Source organism: Phyllostomus hastatus, unplaced genomic scaffold, assembly GCF_019186645.2.
Source record: "Phyllostomus hastatus isolate PE091 unplaced genomic scaffold, TTU_PhHast_1.1 phas_contig_58, whole genome shotgun sequence".
Lineage (NCBI taxonomy): Eukaryota > Metazoa > Chordata > Mammalia > Chiroptera > Phyllostomidae > Phyllostomus > Phyllostomus hastatus.
Window position 1 is genome coordinate 51,308,789 of NW_025333916.1, and position 6,000 is coordinate 51,314,788.

Sequence of the window (6,000 nt, forward strand, 5' to 3'; positions counted from 1 at the left end):
GTGTGTGTGTGTTTTTTTTCCAAATAAAGCACCCACTACTCATGAAAGCATCTTCAATTATCTTGAGGGAACTCCCCTGGAATCGAGGCATTCTTTCTTTTTGACTTAAAAAATGAGCTAATTTATTACCATATGAGTGTTGTATCATCTCCCACTTAATGAAATATTTATTGAACTAGTATGGTACTACTATACAAGGCAACATGCAAGATAATAAAATTTAAAAATCCATATTTATATATAAATATTTGTTTATATATAAATATATAATAAAATGTATATAAATACAAATATATAACACATATATTAGGTGTGCAAAAGAGAACATTCAGAAAAATCATGAGTTTACCCATGTGTTTCTAAAATCTGAACTTTTGAAATAAGAGTATTTTGAATAAAAGGAGCACAGGACAAAAGGAATTGTAAATGGTTGTAGATCTTGAATACCGTATCTTCACTACCTTTTCACACTGCACCTTTTTTGTCAGGTTTTAATACATTTTCACTACCATAATGACAATAACTAGTTATTAAAAAAACAATTTAATAGGATTTATATAGATAACTTTTGACTGTAAATAATAATAAACATATTTATTGATATAGTAAACCAGGAGTTCTTTATGAATAAATATAACTATTTCACCCCCAATGCCAATTACTATATTTAGTCTAAAATTTAACTTTCCCCAACCTTATAATACAGAAATAAAAGTATTCAACACGTTCCTGTTAAATGTCTTGGTTTAACGAATACATTGTTCTCTGGCAATGCATTTTGTGCAGGAATCATTTCCTGATTAGAGTACATCAGAGAACCCTATCTCTGCTCCCCTAATGGTGATGCGAAGAGGGAGAGAGTCCCCTCTTATCCCAACACGCCAGGGCTGTTTGGAGTCGCTTCTGACAGTTTTTCACTGGACAGGGTAAAGCACTTTTATCTTTTTCAAAATCATGCTGCTCCTCACTGAGAAGTGAAATAACATAAAATTGGCTAGTATATTCGCAGCCTACAATTGAGGAGGCACTTGGCTCTTCAGAAGATCTTGTTATCTGCAAATGACTTCTAACAGGGCTCTCCAGATTTTCTTTCAATGGATGAGGACCACAAATTTGGGTACTTTCTGTTGCAAATACATACAATTTTCTCAGAATCAAAATAGGAAAAAAAAAAGATACAAGCCAAAGCAAACTGCAAAAGAACCCTGGTTTAGGGACATTGCAAAAATTTTCAGTTGCATTTATTTTTATTAAATATTGAACAAGATATAGTACCATACAGTAAATATTATGAAGCAAAAGTAAATCCATACTTAACTAATTGAAGAGGACTCGGGGTACTCTCAAAGTCTGAATGATATTGCAAATGCATTTTGAAAAAAAGAAAAAGAAAATGGTAAACCCAGTGACTTTTGGATTAGGGAAACAATCCCAAAAGTAAGCAGTATAGGCTGTGTTAGACTGACATCTATAAAAACGTATGCACTATTCCAAATCAATCAACTTTTAAACCTAAGGTTACATCTACATGACAAAACTTTAAAATCTATTAAGTAATAGGTGAAATTAAGTTAAATTAGTAATTTTATTTATACATATTATATATTCATATTAGATATGAATATATCTTTGTGTATATGTATGTATATATGTAACAGGGTGCAGCCAAGAGGGGAGCCCCAAATAGGGATTTGTAATGGGGTCCAGAAGAGCCTGGAGATAATTGGCTCCACACCACAGGGCCACACCTGCCCAGAATGCTGGCAGCTGCGGCCAATTGTGGAAGGAGCCGGAAATGGGGCAGCAGAGGAAGACTGGCACTGGGATTTAAATGGAGGCACAGCAGCCATTGGGCATCTCTCTTTTTGGGACCACAAATCTGTGTAGGACCATGCGGCTTTGGTGTCTTGGTTGGACCATGAGGCTTGGGTGAGAGTCAGGACCACGAGGCTTTGGAAGTGCTCCCTTTTGCCACGTGGAGGGTGCTGGGAGGAATGTGTGCATTTGTGGGGAACTTTAGTTTGTGTTATTTCAAATGAATAATAAAATCCTTCCCTTTTCACTGATCTCTGGTATTAAGAGACATCTTTCCTCAGGCGGCAGGCAAAACGAACCCAGATAGGTGGGGAGGAACCCCCCTGTAGACTGTAACATATATACGATGTTTAATTCAATGATGTATTTGCTATTATTCAATTTCTTCAAAATTAAATGTGTGGCAGGCATTCTTAATTTAATCTGTTGACAATCTCTGACATACTTTTAAATTTTGGAATTAAAAAATAATTCTTCACATTTCTCAGTGATTTGTTACTCCTTGCAGTCACAGGCAAGCCATTTTGTCTTATCTTACATCCTGAAAAAATAAAAATAAAAACAAAAAGCCATTTTCAACGCACTTTCTTTCCTGTAATATTCCATTCTTTGGCTTCCACTAAAATCCAAACCAAATTGTTTATATTTGCCACCTCTAAATCACTCCTACTTTTCTTTGAACTGCATCATCCTGTCCAAATGCTGCATCGCTGTCATCATCCGTGCCAACCAGGGCACCCAGTACTTTTTACCTCTGCTCTTGGAACTCCATTTCCCCAGATCTCCACACTTCCAGGCTGCCCTAGATCCCACGTCCCTTACTGACTGCTTCACATCGGGTCCCATTGCTGGTTGTTACCAAAAACATGGTGCTTATTATTTTATATTTTTTCATAGTTCGAATATTAAGAGGCTTCTTTCCCCTTTTTTGTTGTTTTACAATTAAAGTTGACCCCATTTCTCCCCCATTACTGTCTCCTGCCCTCCCCAGCCCCACATCCCACATTCAGTTCCCCACTCACCCACTGGTTGTCTTTGTCCTTGGGTTCTGTATATATGGTCCTTGACCACCCGTCCTTTCTATGTGTTACCAACTTTTCTTCTTTCTTTTGTTTCCAAGATACTTCAGTTATCTACTTATCTGAAAAATGTTTTATTTTAAACTTTTACCTACACCACCCCAGCTCTGAGCTGTTATATCTTCATGGACATATTTGAAAATATATTTATTGATGAATTTTGCAGTCTGCTTAAATGATACCATGTTGTTAATATTTTTGTATCTCAGCTTTTGCCCAGTCTTTTCAAGATTTATATATATTTTCATGAAAATATCAAAACAATTTAATATTTTAAAATAACTTAATAACATGCATCCTTCAGAGTAATAAGAACTCATATTTCCCCTTCATATCATGTGGGCAAAGAAAATATAGCTAAACTCACCACTCACCACTGATACTAGAACTGGCATTAGTTTACAGTCTTGAACCTATTTTCAATTACCAAAGGCTTAATATATTTTGTCATGTTTTTCTTAAATTATTATTACCTTTAAGCTGTTATATAGCTTTCTTTTTATACAATGTAATTATAGACTTGAAGAATTTGTTTTATTCTATTTTTAGTCTGTAACAATATGTAAATTGGATGTATATTTTTACTAACATTCATGTGCAAGAAGAGCCTCATCGACATATTTTCAGAATTACATTTAATTAAATATATCTTTAGCGGTTTCTCAGAGATAGCATACCATCAAGGTTAATTCAGTTCCGTTTAGAAAAACCACTCCTTTTCCCTCAAGCCTTTAAAGAAACTTGGTGCCAGGTAATTAAAGATGACCATATTAATAGGACATCTGTATTGTAATTCTATCTGTTCAAAACAAAGCAAAGCAACACAGCGGTAATAACAAAAATATTTTTGAGACATCTATTATTTACAGTCTAAATTACACAATCCACTCCAATGTGTGAAGGCCATGGGCTACTAACCTAAAAAGGTTTTGGCCTCCACACTCTGACAGCTCCAAGCTCGGGGAAACTAATTTTTGACCTGCTGTATATATTCTATTCCAAGTAAGTTAAGTTTCTAAGCAGAACCCTGGGATGAGTCAAACATCCCGGCATTTACTTCCTCATGTAATCAAATTCAAGTGATTCTCTTTCAGTATACGTGCCATAAAAATGGTATATGGGGTCATAAAAGCCTTGCTGCATTGGCCTAAATCTTTTGTTTTGGGCTTTTTTTTTTTTTTAATACTGCCTACCAGGAAATAGTTACTATGCCTCGGTAAAATCAAAATACATGCAGAAGTCAGAAGTAGATTATTTGGTAAATAGCCCAAATGAGTTCCCAGCCAAAAGTCAGCCCCTGTCAGCCATGTGACTTAGCCACCTTGATCCAGCCAGGTGGAGCTTCAGGATGAGTATAGTCCAGCTGCCATTCAAACAAACATGTGAAAAACCTCAGGTGAGAACCATTTAGCTGAGTCTAGTCAAGTAATAATACTCGTTTACTTCCATGTTTTAGCTTCTTCTGAATTATTATAATATATGCCATGATTCATGTTTCTATTTTTTCACCTTGTGTAAATGATCCTTTATTAAAATTTGTACAGCATAAATAGTAATATAAATATTATGAAATAGAGAATAAAGATAATGTATATGACTTATGAATAAGGTATATAACTTAAAAAATAACAGGATGTAATGTGAATATAAATGGTTATATAAAACAAATGCAGAAATTAACCATTTGCAGAAGGATGTTAATAATACAGATGTGATCGTAAGAAGATGCATTTATTATTCTTTTATTGTATTCAAGCTGATTATTATAAAAATTCACATAGATTGCTTTTGGCTTAAAATGCTTTGCATATATACTTTGCAGAGTGAAACATAAAATTTATTATATTAGTACATGATTCTAAATAATGCCCTTAAGATCATCAAGGTAAAAAAAAAAAAAAACCATAAGCAACACAGTAAATAACTGTTAAGGAATGTAGTTAAACAATTTAAGATGAAATAGGTTAATTATAACATGTTAATTTCATTCATTTTAATTTGAAGAAAATATAATCGTGTTTCAGATTAGTTCATCTATTTATTTGTTTTTTTTACTCAGAGGGAACTTATCTGATAATTTAAGACCTTGATCTCTTCTTTATCATGGGTTCGTAACCAGTTCATAAGCATGCAGTACTACAATTGTAATTTACCTGAAAAAGGAACTCTCCATAATTTCAGTTTTTTAAGTACTGAGAGGACATAGCAGAAATAATGTTCCAGTGTTTTCCAGTGTTTGCTAATAGGCATTACTTATCTTTCTAAAGTTTTTCACTCTGTAGTGTGTTGATTTTATATAAGACATTTTATTTTTATTTTGCTTAAGTATGTAGCTGATTTTAATTTAGTTAAAAATAAGAAGGATTAACAAAACACTGACTTTAAAATCTTTGACTTCCTGGAAAAGATATATATGAGGTAGCTTTGATGCATAATATAAAAATGATCTTTGTTTTGTGATTATGAGTAATGTTTCTATGAGCAATTTCATTCCACATTTTCATTTAAAAATAACTGTGCCCTATTAACCTTGAAAAGTGGATTAAATTAAGATGAATATTTCTTAATCACTTTACATTTGACTAAAATTAGATAGGCTCTAGTCAAAATCAATAAATTTTAGATATAAATCTTAAATATTTGGTTAATTTTTGGCTGGCAAATAACTCTATATATGTTAAATATAAAATACATTTATAACTATCAATGTACATATAAAATGATTTCTTAAAAACAGTACTCTTCTATGCAATAGTTTCATTTGTTACTGTATGAGTATTTAAGTATGCTCTTACTACTTCTATTTGATAAGACAAATGATGTTAGTTATATGATAAAGGCATAAACTTTGAAATAAGAATACTGCAATGAAAAATATTCATAATATATGTTATTATAACAAGGTCTATGTAATCATATATCTAGAGATTAAGACATAAAATTTAATATTTAAAAATGATTATTTGTAGATTATGTAGAGTCTTAATAGGAGTACATAAAATTGTATCAGGTAGGAAATATCAAATATCATTTTGAGGTATAATTTAAAGGATAGAAATGAAAGGCCTGGATATTAATACTTTATCCACTTTCAGCATTAGTCTTG

The 6,000-nt window shown here is 32.6% G+C and overlaps 1 pseudogene; it reads right to left on the bottom strand.

The window, feature by feature from the left end:
* The window catches only part of LOC123824571, a 40,617-nt pseudogene extending 37,956 nt beyond the window's left edge, over nucleotides 1-2,661 (bottom strand).
* Nucleotides 2,662-6,000: the final 3,339 nt, after the last annotated feature.